Genomic DNA, 15,153 nt, shown 5'->3' with positions numbered 1-15,153 from the left:
CCACCTCTCTCTCTCTCTCCTCCCATAGAGGCCAGAGTCTTGTGTAGGCCCAGACCAGGTGGCAGATTCCCTTCCCTGAAGGACATTAGTGAACCAGTTGGGTTTTTATGGCAATCCGGCAGCTTTCATGGTCACTTTTTTCTTGTGCCGGCCCCACAAATGACCAGGTTCACTGAGCTCAATTTCACAACCTGCCTTTGTTTTCTTGTGGGTTGTCCCTCATGCTCCCTGTTTTAAATTAATTTTACAGGGCACTGGAAGGGGAGGATTTACAGATGGTAAGCTCAAACCAAACATCACTTCAAGATCTGACAGAGTCACTCGACTCATCGGATCTGAATATCACCGGCCTCTGAACATGGAAGGAAAAAGCACCGTTCACAGCGGGGAGAAACCGTACACGTGTTCTGTGTGTGGACGAAGCTTCAGCCAACCCTCTGACCTATCGAGACACAAGCGCATTCACACCGGGGAGAGGCCGTTCACCTGCTCTGAGTGTGGGAAGGGATTCACTGATTCATCCAACCTACAGAGACACAAGCGCATTCACACTGGGGAGAGGCCATTCACCTGCTCTGAGTGTGGGAAGGGATTCACTCAGTCATCTGACCTTCAGACACACCAGCGTGTTCACACCGGGGAGAGACCGTTCACCTGCTCTGAGTGTGGGAAGGGATTCACTCGGTTATCCAGCCTGCTGACACACCAGCGAGTTCACACTGGGGAGAGACCGTTCACCTGCTCTGAGTGTGGGAAGGGATTCACTGATTCATCCAACCTGCTGAGACACCAGCGAGTTCACACTGATGAGAGACCTTTTAACTGCTCGGACTGTGGGCAGTGCTTTAAAAGTTCCGGGGAACTGATACGCCATCAACGTGTTCACACTGACGAGAGACCGTTCAGGTGCTCTCACTGTGGGACTGGGTTCAGGCAGTCATCTGAGCTCACTGTACACCAGCGCACTCACACTGGGGAGAGACCGTTCACCTGCTCTGAGTGTGGGAAGGGATTCACTAATTCATCCCACCTGCTGACACACCAGCGAGTTCACACTGATGAGAGACCTTTTAACTGCTCGGACTGTAGGCAGTGCTTTAAAAGTTCCGGGGAACTGATACGCCATCAACGTGTTCACACTGACGAGAGACCATTCAGGTGCCCTCACTGTGGGACTGGGTTCAGGCGATCATCTGACCTCACTGTACACCTGCGCACTCACACTGGGGAGAGGCCGTTCACCTGCTCCGTGTGTGGGAAGGGATTCACTCAGTTATCCCACCTCCTGACACACCAGCGTGTTCACACCGGGGGGGGGGGGGGGGGCCGTTCACCTGCCCTGAGTGTGGGAAGGGATTCACTAATTCATCCCAGCTGCTGACACACCAGCGAGTTCACACTAGGGAGAGGGCGTTCACCTGCTCTGAGTGTGGGAAGGGATTCACTTGGTTATCCACCCTGCTGACACACCAGCGAGTTCACACTGGGGAGAGGCCATTCACCTGCTCTGAGTGTGGGAAGGGATTCACTGAGTCATCCACCCTGCTGAGACACCAGCGAGTTCACAACTGACTGCAGGGGTTGGATTCTGTTGTTGTTGCTGCTGTTAATCACATCCACGACTGAACCATGTTCATTCTGACAGTTAGGGTTTGTTTCTGCTGATGTTAATAACACCTATAACTGGGCTGGAGTTTAATATTTTGGATAGATGTCAAATAAATCAACTTTGTTTTAAACACATTATTATAGATTTTCTTCTTTCCCACCTGAGTGTTTCGCATCACCTGGCTGGAGCTCAGAAAGGACAATCTTGGGGGGGATCGTACGGCGGGAACAGAACTCCAGCCTGGACACAGTCCTTCAGGGCCACACTGAGAGGGGCAAACGGCAGTTTGGTCTTTCTCGTCTCTCTTCACTGACAGCAAAGTCCCCATGAGGGTTAATCTCGAGACGTGTGAGAAATGTGTCCCAGCCACTCTCTGCCATGGTTCAGAGCTCCTACGCACGGAACAGAAGGCTCCGTTAGGAATGTACCCCAGTGCTTTTTTTTTAATGGCCTTTTTAACCTGTGTTGCTACTTTTAATGATTTGTGTATCTGTATCCCTGGATCCCTCTGCTCCTCCAGCCCATTTAGCACTGCGCACACCGGGGCCCTGCTGGACCACCGGGGAGTGGGGTGTCAGATCAAGAGGAGCGCTGGGCTGAGCGATCACGGCCGACACCCCGAAGAAGAAAGGGGATTGCAGCCGGGGTGCTGCGCATGGCGATGACATCATTGCCGGCGGTGCAGTGCTGCGGGGTGCTACCGGCTACCGCCACCACTAACCTCCCACTGAATATCGCGGGAGGCACAAAGCAACCCAATTTCACCCCCTTGTTGTCCAAGTAGTGTGTGGCCTCCTTATTCTTCCCACCAAAACACACCACCTCACACTGATCTATAGTGAAATTCATTAACACACCACCTCACACTGATCTATAGTGAAATTAATTTGCCAATTACATGCCCATTCTGAAATTTATTAATGTCTTCTTGCATTTTGTCTTCCTCAGGATTAACTCTACCTCCCAATTTGGTGTCATCGACAAATTTTGAAATTGTACCTCTGATTCCTGAGTCCAAATCATTTCTGTAAATGGTGAACAAAACTGGTCCCAGCGCCGATCCCTGTGGAACACCACTTCCCACCTTTTGCCAGTCTGAGTAGCTACTCCCAACCCCTACTGTCTGTTTTCTGTTTTGTGACCAGCTTGCTATCCATAAACAGTCTGTAAGATCTACAAGATGACCCAGGTCAGGCTGTGTGGAGTGAAGGGCCAGGCAGCAGAATGGATGGAAAGCTGGCTACAAAACAGAAATCAGAGGGCTGGAGTTAAGGGAAGTTTGTTGCGATCTTTCCATCCATTCTGCTGCCTGGCCCTTGACTCCACACGGGCTGGACGTGGTCATCTTGTAGACCGTACATACTGCAGACACAGTGCACCAGTGGTGGAGGGGGTGGATATTGAGCCCTGTGGCAGGAGCGCTGATGAAGTGGATTTCCCTGTCCATGAGTTTTGAGGCATCGCTAGTGGCATTTTTCACCTCTTTCCACCTTTAAAAAACAACCTTGCTGCCAGTTTATTAAAGCCATTAACAGCCGCTCGGGTGGGACACACCAATAAATGAGGCCTTGTTTCCCTCAGAATGACAGGCCTGAACCAGAGTTAGAAAACATTTAGTGATTAAACCAGACTGGGCGGGGCCTGAGGTGCGAGTTAGTAACGGAAAATTGGTGGCCAGCGTACTTCACACCAGGGCTGAGGACCCAGGGACTCGGGTTTCTGTGTCATTTATTGATTAGTTTTGTTTATTGCCCAATCTCAATCAGACGGGCGGGTCATCTTGCTGTCCGGCGGAGGCGAGGTTCCCCAGTGGAGGGCTCTCTACGCGGGAGTCCTTCCCTGCACCATTGCAAGTCCAGATGTGTTTTCTGTGGCCTCGAGGACTCCACGGGCCGTGTATATATTCAGTGTGAGAGGTTGCAGCCCCTGTGTAGTTACCTGAAGGGGCTGCTCCTCAACTCTTGGTTACACTTTAGCCCCACGCTCCTAATCTTTGGCCGCCCGGTGCGGAGGGGGGTGGGTAAGTCTCAGGATCTTCTCCTGGACCTGCTCTTGGGCCTGGTGAAAACAGCAATTTGTAGGCCCAGGATGGGCAGGGACCATGGGGTGGGGTCACTCTGGCTGCCTGCCTCTCTCCCGTGGTCTTGTCCGTGCCTGGGTGGCCCTGGAGAGGGAGCAGGCGGTGTTTTGACCGGTACGCTTGATGCCTTCCGTGACCGGTGGGTGCCTCAGGTTAAAGAGGGTATGATTAAGAAGTTTGCAGATGATACTAAACTCGGCTGTGTGGTTGATACTGAAGGAGGAAGCTGTAGACTGCAGGAAGATATCAATACATTGGTCAGGTGGGCAAAACAGTGGCAAATGGAATTCAATCCGGGGAAGTGTGAGGTAATGCATTTGGGGAGGACTAACAAGGAAAGGGAATACACATTAAATGTTAGGACACTGAGTAGTGTAGAGGAACAAAGGGACCTTGGAGTGCATGTCCACAAATCCCTGAAGGTAGCAGGCCAGGTAGATAAGGTGGTTAAGAAGGCATACGGAATGCTTGCCTTTATTAGCCATGGCATAGAATACAAGAGCAGGGAGGTTTATGCTTCAACTGTATAAAACACTAGTTAGGCCTCAGCTAGAGTACTGCGTGCAGTTCTGGTCACCACATTACAGGAAAGATGTGATTGCACTAGAGAATGTACAGGGGAGATTTACAAGGATTTTGCCAGGAGTAGAGAATCTTAGCTATGAGGAAAGACTGGATAGGCTGGGTCTGTTTTCCTTGGAACAGTGGAGGCTGAGGGGAGACCTTATTGAGGTGTATAAAATTATGAGGGGCATAGATAAAGTGGATAGAAAGGACCTATTTCCATTAGCAGAGGGGTCAAAAACCAGGGGGCACAGATTTAAAGTAATTGGGGGAAGGTTTAGAGGGGATTTGAGGGGAAATGTCTTCACCCAGAGGGTGGTGGGGGTCTGGAACTCACTGCCTGAAAGGGTGGTAGAGGCAGGAACCCTAACCACATTTAAAAAGTACCTGGATGTGCACTTGGGATGCTTTACCCTGCAGGGCTACGGACCAAGAGCTGGGAAGTGAGATTAGGCTGGATCGCTCTTTGTTGGCTGGCGCGGACACGATGGGCTGAAATGGCCTCCTTCCGTGCTGTAACTTTCAATGATTCTAAGTGGCAATAATCGATCCTCACAATCACATTATGATTGAATTATTATTAGTGAGTGTCGCCTAAATGGCTTACTCCTTTTCCTTAGACTGTGACCCCTGGTTCTGGACTCCCCTGCCATCGGGAACATCCTTCCTGCATCTTGTCTGTCTAGACCTGTTAGAATTTTATAAGTTTCAATGAGATCCCCTCTCATTCTTCTAAACTCCAGCGAGTATAAGCCCAATTGACCCAATCTCTCCTCATACATCATTCCTGCTGTAAGAACATAAGAAGTAGGAGCAGGAGTCGGCCATACGGCCCCTCGGGCCTGCTCTGCCATTCAACAGGATCATGGCTGATCCGAATCTAGACTCACGTCCACTTCCCTGCCCGCTCCCCGTAACCCCTAATTCCCTTATCAGCTAGGAAACTGTATCTCCGTTTTAAATTTATTTAATGCCGCAGCTTCCACAGCTCTCTCAGGTAGTAAATTCCATAGATTTACTACCCTCTGAATGAAGAAGTTTCTCCTCATCTCAGTTTTGAAAGGGCAGCCCCTTATTCTAAGATTATGCCCCCTAGTTCTAATCTCACCCATCAATGGAAACATCCTCCCCGCATCCACCCGATCAAGCCCCCTCACAATCCTATATGTTTCGATAAGATCGCCTCTCATTCTTCTGAACTGCAATGAGTAGAGGCCCAACCTACTCAACCTTTCCTCATAAGTCAACCCCCTCATCTTCGGAATCAACCGAGTGAACCTTCTCTGAACTGCCTCGAGAGCAAATATATATTTTCTTAAATATGGAAACCAAAACTGTACGCAGTATTCCAGGTGTGGCCTCACCAGTCTGTCAATATGCTTCTATTATGACCTCTTGATCTGTGGCCATAAAAACCTTCAGTCTCAGCCCTTATTATAGAATAATAGATGGAGTATATTCTTTGTGGCTTACACAGTACTGCTTGAGTAATTTGGACTTCTGCTTAAAGCCCAAATCATAAGGCAGTAGAATGTACCAGGACAGATGTGCGGGTTAGGTTGATTGGCTATGATAAATTGACCCTTAGTGTCAGGGGGATTAAATACGTAGGGTTACGGGGATAGGGTGGGATATGTGTTGGTGTAGGGGTTACGGGGATCGGGTGGGATATTTGTCGGTGCAGGCTCGATGGGCCGAAATGGCCTCTATCTGCACTGTGGGGTTTCTGTGATTCTGTGAACCCTACCGGATTATTAATTTCAATTAATTTTATTACTTTTCCTCAAGTGTGGGGCCCAGACTTGCCCACAACACTCCAGCTGAGGTGTAACCTGTGATTTATGAAGTTCCAGCATCATCTCTTTGCTTTTATATTCTATTCCTCTGTTTATAAACCCTAGTAACCGGTTATTGGTTGTTTAATATCTGTGGGGCACTGGGGCACTTGCCTTCATGGGTTTTGCTCCAGTCTGGTGTCACTGGGGCAACTCAGAGTCACCCCTACAGGTGGTGAACAATGGCCCAATCTCAATCGGATGACAAACATGAGGAGAAATGTTTTCACTCAGAGAGTTGTTGGGATCTGGAACGCTCAGGGAGTGGGTTAATGAACCCCGGGATCCCTGATAGCCAGCCAGGATCTTGTGCTGCTGCTGTGTCAGAAGAGAGGAGAGGGGAGGAGAGGAGAGGAGAGGACAGGTCTCTCTCTCTCTGTGTCCAGGAGGAGAGACCACATCTGTTGCTGCTGCAGCTACTATTGGGGTGCCAGAGGAGAGGAGAGACCAGGAGACCAGGAGACCAGACCAGAGCTAACAACAAAGGGAAGCCATTCCATCACTGTTTCCCCAACTGGTCTCCATTACAGGAGAGGGAGAGAGGGGAGAAAAACGAACATCCTACATCTGTTCAGAAGGAGGGAGAGCTGTTGGAAAACTTCTACAGGTGGGTGTCTCATGGTGCACTCTCATAAAGACTTTGTATTTAAGTGGGGGGGAGGAAAGAAGAAGAAGAAAACATCTAGGGGTGTGTGTGAGTGTGTGTGGCTCTTGTAAAAACTAGGCCACACACACCACTAGCAAACACCCCTCCCTATTGCTTGACCTGGGACAGCTGGAGCTGCCCAGGCGAAGTCATCATTTAATTATCACATCGTTAAGACCTGGTGGTGGACTGAGCCTGGGCATCTCCAGCTTTATTTTCCCAGGTGAAGACATCTTCCCCCCCCACAAGAAGACCATCAATAGAGATTTATTTTTCGGAGAGTGCACCCCTGCAAGCACCCACCCACCATCTTGAGTGGAGACCCAGCCCCTGCGGCCCCTGCGTCATCTGTATTCGGCAGGAGTTGCCTGTCCATTGGGAGGGTACGACAAATGAGTCTGTCCCGCCTGCGCCTCCTGGGGATGGGGAAGAGACCCTGCGCATGGGGGGGACCGCGGATCTACCCGCGGAGGAAATAACAGAAGAACCGTTACATCTCGCCATGTTGGCACGCTGGAGACTGGGGTGGGCGAGGCCAGTGAGGCTGGGCTCGTGCAGTACAGTCCAGACCATTCCCAGCCGCTGCTCGACGTGGCCGTTGAATGTATTCAAGCTCCCCAGTCTGCTGGGTTGGTGGCTGATGGCGGTGAGGGGGAAGAACCCCTGACACCGTCTCCGATGCTGTCGCCGGGGATGTTGGTGGAAATGGGGATAGTGTTCTCCCTGGTTTCCCCGTGCACCGCAGTGCCTGGGGCAGAGGGGGGCACCGAACCACTGCCGCCTCCTGACCCGGCACCTCCGGAGGAGCCCAGGGAGGAATCCTCTGCTGCCGATCCTGGGGGTGGGATCGGGACAGAGGCAGGGCTGGCTGATGACGACCTCCCGGCGGAGAGCACCGGGGACGAGTCAGACTCCGTCGCCAGTGAGGTGGCAGATACCCTCGTGCCCCCCTCCGGGTACCCCCTCATCCCCATTGTGGAACTCCAGGACTTTCTGGCTGCATGCCAGGGTCGCCCTGGCAAAATCCGGCTGGCCCTAGACAGATGGTCAGATCTGGCGCTGCTCGTCGGCTCCGTCCGTGCCACTGTCAAATCCATGGGCGCGGACAAGAGAGCGGGGCCACGCGAGCAGCATCGCATCAACAAGTTCCTCGCTGGGCTGCTGAGGGAGTGGCAGTCGAATAGTGGCCACTCTCCCTCCTCCCATTAGGTTAAGTAGAGGTTGCACTATGCTCTTGTCATGAAGATAACCATCGCCAGCCTCAACATCAACGGCAGCAGAGATGCACGCCGTAGATTTAATAACTTCTCGGTCCTCCGGGATGGGAGGTATGCGGTGTGCTTCCTGCAAGAAACCCACACCATTCCGGAGGATGAGGCCACGTGGCTCCTGGAGTGGCAAGGAGGAGTCAGCATGAGTCACCTCTCCAACTATTCCAGTGGGGTGGCTATCTTGCTGGCCCCGCATTTTCAGCCAGAGATCTTGGGGGTCAAGGAGTACGTGCCGGGCCGCTTGCTCCAGGTCACTGTTCACCTGGGGGGCATGCCGCTCCATCTAGTGAACATGTATGCCCCCGCGGCCGGTGCGAAGCAAGTGCGATTCTTTGAAGAAGTGTCTGTTCTTCTGGGCTCCATCGACGTCGGCGAGTGCGTCATCCTCGGGGGGGATTTTAATTGTACCCTCGAGGCGAGGAACCGTTCAGGTCCCCCATACAGCCTGGCGGTGATGGAGAAGTTGAGGGACCTGGTCGGGTCCTTCGACTTGGTGGACGTCTGGCGAAATCTCCATCCCGACTCCAGCGCCTTCACTTATGTGAGGTCTGGAGGAGGAAGGTCCAGAATCGACCGCCTTTACATTTCCCGGGCGTACGTCTCCTGCATTCCGGCGGTTTCCATGTGGCCGGTGCCGTGCACGGACCACCACCTGGTGTGGGCGGAGCTCGTTCTGTTACACACACGGGGGGTGGCCCGCGTACTGGCATTTTAACAAACTGCTGCTGGAGGACGAGCGGTTCCGGGATTCGTTTCGTCAGTTCTGGGCCGACTGGAGAAGGAAGCGGGGGGGCTTCCCCTCCTTGAGGCTATGGTGGGACATGGGCAAGGATCACATCCATCTCTTCTGTCAGGAGTATGGGAGGGAGTCGACCAAGAGGCGGGAGGCCCTGGTCGGGCGGTTGGAGAGGGTGGTGCTCAACCTGGAGTCCCGTCTCGGTCAAGTCGAGGACTCAGCCCTGCGGAAGGTGTACGAAGAGAAGAAGGGCGCACTGAAGGACCTGCAGCCCGTCGGGTCCCGAGGCGCGTATGTGAGGTCGTGGATCCAGATCCTCCGGGACCTGGACCGTGGCTCCCCCTTCTTCTACTCGCTGGAAAAAAGACGGGGGGTCCGTAAGCAGCTCTTGGGGCTGCTGGCCGATGATGGATCTCTTGTCTCAGATCCGGAGGTGATCAGTGTGGAGACCCGGGCCTATTACGGTACTCTGTTCTCTCCGGATCCATCCAGCGAGGATGCGCGCAGAGTTTTGTGGGAGGACCCACTGAAGGTCGGCCCGGAGGACGCCGAAAAATTGGATGCTCCGCTAAGCTTGGCGGAGCTGACCGGTGCCCTCGGCCAGCTCTCGAGTGGAAAGTCCCCAGGGCTGGACGGGCTGACCGTGGAGTTCCACAGGGCATTCTGGGACATCCTGGGGGGCGACAATGCGTGGGTCCTGGGGGAGAGTCTGGCGACCGGGGAGATGCCCCTCTCGTGGTGCAGGGCCTGCTGCATAAGAGGGGTGATCTCCGCTTTTTAAAAACTGGCCCCCGGTCTCCCTCCTTAGAATGGATTATAAAATTTTTGCCAGGGCCATGTCCGCCTGCCTTGGCACCGTGCTGGCCCACATGATCCACCCCGACCAGTCCTACACGGTCCCGGGCCGGACTATCCATGATAACATCCATCTGGTTCGGGAACTGGTCCACCATTACCAGAGGGCTGGTCTGTCGGTTGCCTTCCTTTCCCTGGATCAGGAGAAGGCATTCAACAGGGTGGATCACGAGTATCTCTTCGGGACTCTGCGCGCATTCTGGTTCGGGACGCATTTTGTCACCCGGATCTGACTTCTGTACGCCGCCACGGAGTGTCTGATAAAAGTTAACGGGTCTTTGACGGCGACCCTTCGCTTCGGGAGGGGGGTGCGTTAGGGATGCCCCATGTCCGGTCAGTTATATGCCGTCTGCGTGGAGCCTTTCCGGCGTCTCTTGCCGAAGAGGTTGACGGGACTGGCTCTGCAAGGGCCGGGCATGGAAGTCGTCCTCTCGGCGTACGCCGATGATGTGCTCCTCATGGTCACAGATCCTGCTGACTTGCGGAGGATGCGAGAATGCCAGCAGATTTACTCGGACGCATTCTCCGCCAGGATCAACTGGGAGAAATGTTCTGGACTCCTGGTGGGCCAGTGGCGGGTGGACTCCCTGCCGGGGGAGTTCAGGCCCTTCGCCTGGAGCACCACGCACCTCCTCTACTTGGGAGTCTACCTCAGCCCCGCTGAGGATGCCTGGCCGGTGAACTGGCAGGAGCTGGTGGCCAAAGTCACCGCTCGCCTAGGGTGCTGGACAGAACTGCTCCGAGTGTTGTCCTACAGGGGTCGAGCACTGGTCATAAACCAACTGGTGGCCGCCATGTTGTGGTACCGGTTGGTCACTTTGATCCTGCCCCCTGCGTTTGTTACCAAGATGTAGAAGAAGCTCATCGACTTCTTCTGGGACAGAGGGAAGCACTGGGTCTCTGCCGCAGTTCTGAGTCTCCCGCTTAGGGAGGGCGGTCAGGCGCTGGTGTGCCTTTGCACCTGGGCGGTGACTTTCCATCTTCAGACCCTGCAGAGATGCCTGTACGTCGAGAATCTTCCTCGATGGTGTGCGCTGGCGACGTATTTCTTCCGCCAGCTGCACGGCCTCAACTATGACACACAGCTCCTGTTTGTGGAGTTGGGCTGTACCCGTGCCTACCTGTGGGAGTTGCCTGTCTTCTACCAGGAACTGCTATGGGTCTGGAACAGCATCGCCTCCAGGCGGAGTTCTCCCCCGTCAGGAGTGGCGGCTCTCCTTCAGGAGCCACTGCTCAGGAATCCGCACCTCCGTGACCGCTGGATCGGGCAGCTGGCGGAGGGCAGGGCTGTGCCTGGTAAGGTGACCAGGTTCGGGGACCTGCTCGATGGCGGAGGAGCGGGCTGGATGGTGCCGGAGGAGCTGGCACAGCGCCTGTCCTGGGCCAACGTCCGGCTCGTGGCCAAAGCCATCGAGACGCTGAAAGTGGCGCTGGGCCCTGACTCCAATAGGTGTATCGAGGAGGCTCAGGCATGTGGGGCGATCCCGTCCGAACTGACCCCTGTTCGGACGGAATTCCTCATCGGCGCACGGCCCTGAAACCCCTCTCGGGAACTGGCGCCTCACAACTTGAGCCATCTCGAGGAAATGCCCTCCCTGCCTTTTAGTTCTGCGCGGAGGGGTTTCCTGTACGGGCTGCTCCTGCACACTCTCCACTTTGTCATCTTTGCCTGCCGTCCGGACACGCCTTGGCGTGCCATTTTGCCATCAGGCGGAGGTCCCCAATGGGGGTCTCTCTATGCGGGAGTCCTCCCTTTATCTATTGGGGACTTGGCCTGGATGGTGTTGCATGGAGCAGTCCCGTGCAATAAGATTTTAGATAAGTTCACGGACTCCCAGGCCTCTTGCTATTTTTGCGGCCTAGAGGAGTCCGTGTTCCATGTTTATGTGGAATGTGAGAGTTTCCAGCCCCTGTTCCATTATTTGAAGTGGCTGCTTCTCGATTTTTGGCTGCACTTCAATCCCACGCTCCTGATCTACGGCCACCCAGTGCGGAGGAGAGAGGGCAGGTCAGAGGACCTCCTTGTGGGATTGCTCCTGGGCCTGGCCAAAGTGGCCATAAACAGGTCCAGGCAGCGGGCGGTCGGGGGGGGGTGTCGTTCGGCCAGATTGCCTGCCTCTCTTCCGCGGCTATGTTCGCGCCCGTTGGCCCTGGAGATGGAGCACACGGTGTCTGCCGGCACACTTGAGACCTTCCGAGAGCGGTGGGTGCCGCGGAGACTGCAGTGCATCATCACCCTGGCCAATGTGATTTTAATTTAATTTGATAAGTTTTTTTAATTAATCCAGTGTTTTTAAGCTTCTTTACAGTCCATTTGTTCGGCTGGGAGAGCGGGAGGCTGCGCTCAGCGATGCAGTGAGCCCTGCAGATGGAGAAGAATGTCGACCAGAGTCTGCTGGATCTGCACAAACTCTCCATTGGGAGCGCCGACCCTCAACTGTGTGAATTCCTGGAGACCCACTATCTGGATGAACAAGTGAAGATGATCAAGAAGCTTGGAGATCACATCATTAACTTGAAGAGGCTGGGACCCCTGCCTTGTAGGCATGAGGCCTTGTGACTTTGTACCAAGAGCCGAGACTTGAGCTCTGTGAATGTCATTAAAATAAATAAATAAATAAACAAACTGCGGGTAGGCCGCGCCGCAGGGTTAATAAAGTTGGAGAGCGGTCTCAGGCCCGAATGAGATCCAGCGGCCGAATGTGTTCCGCCGGACGGCAGCGGTGAGGCTTTTTCTCGGTGACAGGCCCGGGTTACGCGCCGCCATCTTGGTGAAGGAAAGACAGACCGGTTCTACCTGCAGCAGGGTGCATGCACGGCCATCTTTGTACAGGAACAGAGAGTGGGCAGGGCTTCAGGGTCCCAGTGACCAAGAGAGGCAATCATTGACTCATTGATTTTATTCTCACTCTGCACACAGCGGGTGGAGAGCTGAAGGTTTCAGGGTCCCAGTGACCAGGAAAGGCAATCATTGACTCATTGATTTTATTCTCACTCTGCACACACCAGGTGGAGCACTGAACCCAACCAGAGCAGAGGGAGGGGGAAAACTGGGAGTGGAGGAAAGAAATGTTGGAGATGTTGCGATGGGTTTGGATTTCAGCACAGGGAGCAGGGAGAGTGTGTGGGACAGGGATTTACAGCTTTGGGGTCAAATGTGTTATTTTGGTCATATTTCTAGATTTGCCATTTTCTACCCACAGGGCAATCACAGTGCACTGACCAACACCTCAGCTTGTCAGAATAGGGCAGGTGGAACCGAGCCAGAGGCAGCTCTGGGACTTCATCTTCTGAGCATTGGGTTGGGAAAGAAGAATTCCATTGTTTATTGGGCCCTGGCGAGCACTGCCCTCCCTCCCACAATTTTAATATTTTGATGCATCTGTCTATTTATATACTAGGAATGTTTTAATTGCTTTCACAGCAAAATGCATTTATTATTAAACCTCCACAGAAACAACTGTGGTAACACTTGAATAAAACTCAGAGAGTTGTCGGGATCTGGAACGCTCGACCTGAAAAGGTCATGAGCTGATTCCATCAATGATTTTAAAAGGGAGTTGGGCGGGTACTTGAGGATAAGGATCTTACAGGGTTACGGACAACAAGCAGGGATGTGGGACTAAGCACGAGTGCTCTTTCTAAGAGCCAGCACAGGCACGATGGGCCGAATGGCCTCCTTCATGCTGTACTTTTCAATGATTCTATGAAAACTAACAGAACCAAACAAAGAAATGATCTTCCTTGGTTATTGATCATTTCACTAAATTTCAACAGAGTTCTCTATACACCAACAACAACTTACCTTTATATAGAGCTTTTAAAACATCTTGCTGCAGTTGTACAGGGCCTTGGTGAGACCGCACCTTGAGTATTGTGTGCAGTTTTGGTCACCTTATCTGGGGAAGGACGTTCTTGCCATGGAAGGAGTACAGCGAAGATTCACCAGGCTGATACCTGGGATGGCAGGAATGACGTATGAGGAGAGATTGGGTCGATTGGGTTTATACTCACTGGAGTTTAGAAGATTGAGAGGGGATCTCATCGAAACCTATAAAATTCTGTCAGGCCTGGACAGGCTAGATGCAGGAAGGATGTTTCTGATGGCTGGGGAGTCCAGAACCAGGGGTCATAGTCTAAGGATAAGGGGTAAGCCATTTAGGACTGAAATGAGGAGGAATTTCTTCACCCAGAGTGGTGAACCTGTGGAATTCTCTGCCACAGAGGGCGGTGGAGGCCAGTTCATTAAATATATTCAAAAAGGAGTTGGATATATTTCTTAAGGCTAAAGGGATCAAGGGATATGGGGAGAAGGCAGGGACAGGGTACTGAATTTGGATGTTCAGCCATGATCTCATTGAATGGCGGAGCAGGCTCGAGGGGCCGAATGACCTACTCCTGCTCCTATCTTCTATGTTTCTATATAGAGCTTTTGAAACATCTCAAGGCACTTTACAGTAGGGTAATAAGACAATAATCGACACACATACTTTGTTTGTGGTCCAGTGCACTGACACAAAGTTCCTTCACAACTGTAACAATTTTATTGCGGTTGCTGTGAAGACTGCGCTCACTCTGCTTGTACACCTGGTCTCCAAAGGAGGCAAAACAGGACTAATGCTGCCGAGCTCAGCTCTTTTTGATCCGAAAATATCAACTGTTTTGCCTCGCCAGGAAATGCACAAAAGAGGCAGCAGTGCTGATTGGCTGCCCAGGGAAGTCCTATTTAGATTAAACGCCTTCACCCAGAGGGTGCTGAGAATGTGGAACTTGCTGCCACAGGGAGTAGTTGAGGCGAAGAGCATGGATGTATTTAAGGGGAAGCTGGATAAACACATGGGAGAAAGGAATAGAAGGAGATGCTGATAGGGTGAGATGAAGAGAGATGGGAGGAGGCTCGTGTGGAGCATAAACACCACATGGACCAGTTGGGCCGATTGGCCTGTTTCTGTGCTGTACAATCTGTGTAATTCTATGTAATAAGAGAGGAGAGAATGTTCCATCGAAACTAGAATTATCTGTTCCGAATTTTAATCCTGAACTGACAGTGATGTCTTTTGTAAACTACTTTTACAGGGAATATCATCAGCCTTTGAATGTGGAAGGAGAAATGTTTGCCTGTTCTGTCTGTGGGAAAAGATTTCAAAGATCGGTGTGACTGGAAAAGCACCGAGACACACACACCCGAGTGAGAGTGTTCCAGTGCACTGACTGTGGAAAGAGCTTTAACCAGTTACAGTCTGAAAAAACATCGCACCGTTCACAGCGGGGAGAAACCGTACATGTGTTGTGTGTGTGGATGAGGCTTCAATCGATTGTCCAACCTGGAGAGACACAAGGACACCCACACCACGGAGAAACTGTGGGAATGTGGGGACTGTGGGAAGGGATTCAGCTCCCCGTCCCGGCTGGAAACTCATCGATGCTATCACACCAGGGAGAGGCTGTTCACCTGCTCCAAGTGTGGGAAGGGATTTAGTCAGTCATCCCACCTTCTGACACACAGTCATAGAGTTATACAGCACAGAAAGAGGCCCTTCGGCCCATCGTGTCCGCG

At 52.6% G+C, this 15,153-nt stretch overlaps 1 pseudogene; it reads left to right on the top strand.

Annotated features, from left to right (window-relative positions):
* The first annotated feature begins 254 nt into the window (after positions 1-254).
* LOC147091913 (uncharacterized) lies at positions 255-1,737 on the top strand (annotated as a pseudogene).
* Positions 1,738-15,153: the final 13,416 nt, after the last annotated feature.

This window comes from Somniosus microcephalus, unplaced genomic scaffold (genome assembly GCF_052327205.1).
Source record: "Somniosus microcephalus isolate GS21.2 unplaced genomic scaffold, FLI_Smic_1.0 unresolved_chr3, whole genome shotgun sequence".
NCBI lineage: Eukaryota > Metazoa > Chordata > Chondrichthyes > Squaliformes > Somniosidae > Somniosus > Somniosus microcephalus.
Note: the sequence above shows the minus strand (reverse complement) of the source record. Positions and strands in the feature narration are given on the sequence as shown.